At 41.3% G+C, this 1,536-nt stretch overlaps 1 non-coding gene across 1 annotated transcript; it reads right to left on the bottom strand.

Moving 5' to 3' along the window:
* Positions 1–664: 664 nt before the first annotated feature.
* On the bottom strand, positions 665–772 carry LOC130971331 (small nucleolar RNA R71). Its single transcript, XR_009082555.1, has one exon. It is a non-coding gene; the product is annotated as a small nucleolar RNA R71 (small nucleolar RNA).
* Positions 773–1,536: the final 764 nt, after the last annotated feature.

The following is a 1,536-nucleotide window of genomic DNA, read 5'->3' as shown; positions in this document are numbered from 1 at the left end:
ATCTAATTAAGTTCGAATTCTTCTACTTCCTTCTTCTACTTTTCTTTTCCTCTGACACCTCAAGGAATCTCTACACTGTGACATAGAGGATTCCACATTTTCTTTTTCTCTTCTCTTTCATATGAGCAGGAGCAGAGACAAAGGCATTCTTGTTGAAGCTGACCCTGAACCTGAGAGAACCTTGAAGCGAAAGCTAAGAGAAGCCAAAGCACAACTCTCTTTAGAGGACCTGACCGAATTCTTCAAAGAAGAAGAACACATGGCAGCCGAAAACAACAACAATGCCAACAATGCAAGGAAGGTGCTGGGTGACTTTACTGCACCTACTCCCAACTTCTATGGGAGAAGCATCTCTATCCCTGCCATTGGAGCAAACAACTTTGAGCTTAAGCCTCAATTAGTTTCTCTAATGCAACAGAATTGCAAATTCCATGGACTTCCAATGGAAGATCCTCATCAGTTTTTAGCTGAGTTCTTGCAAATCTGTGACACAGTCAAGACTAATGGGGTTGACCCTGAGGTCTACAGACTGATGCTATTCCCTTTTGCTGTAAGAGACAGAGCTAGAATATGGTTGGACTCACAACCTAAAGATAGCCTGGACTATTGGGAAAAGCTAGTCAATGCCTTCTTGGCAAAGTTCTTTCCACCTCAAAAATGGAGTAAGCTTAGAGTGGAAGTCCAAACCTTCAGACAGAAGGATGGAGAATCCCTCTATGAAGCTTGGGAAAGATACAAACAATTAATCAGAAAATGTCCCTCAGACATGCTTTCTGAATGGAGCATCATAGGTATCTTCTATGATGGTCTCTCTGAACTATCCAAGATGTCTTTGGATAGCTCTGCTGGAGGATCTCTTCATCTGAAGAAGACGCCTGCAGAGGCTCAAGAGCTAATTGAAATGGTTGCAAATAACCAATTCATGTACACTTCTGAAAGGAATCCTGTGAACAATGGGACTAATCAGAAGAAAGGAGTTCTTGAGATTGATACTCTGAATGCCATACTGGCTCAGAACAAGATATTGACTCAACAAGTCAATTTAATTTCTCAAAGTCTGTCTGGAATGCAAAATGCACCTGGCAGTACTAAGGAAGCTTCATCTGAGGAAGAAGCTTATGATCCTGAGAACCCTTCAATGGAAGAGGTGAATTACCTAGGAGAACCCTATGGAAACACCTATAATTCTTCATGGAGAAATCACCCAAATTTCTCATGGAAGAATCAAGAGAGACCTCAACAAGGTTTCAATAACAATAATGGTGGAAGAAACAGGTTTAGCAATAACAAGCCTTTTCCATCATCTTCTCAGCAACAGACAGAGAGTTCTAAGCAGAATACCTCTGACTTAGCAACCATGGTCTCTGATCTAATCAAAACCACTCAAAGTTTCATGAATAAAACAAGGTCCTCCATCAGAAATTTGGAAGGACAAGTGGGTCAGCTGAGCAAGAAAGTTACTGAACTCCCTCCTAATACTCTCCCAAGTAATACAGAAGAAAATCCAAAAGGAGAGTGCAAAGCCATAACCATGGC

This window comes from Arachis stenosperma, chromosome 3, assembly GCF_014773155.1.
Source record: "Arachis stenosperma cultivar V10309 chromosome 3, arast.V10309.gnm1.PFL2, whole genome shotgun sequence".
NCBI lineage: Eukaryota > Viridiplantae > Streptophyta > Magnoliopsida > Fabales > Fabaceae > Arachis > Arachis stenosperma.
Note: the sequence above shows the minus strand (reverse complement) of the source record. Positions and strands in the feature narration are given on the sequence as shown.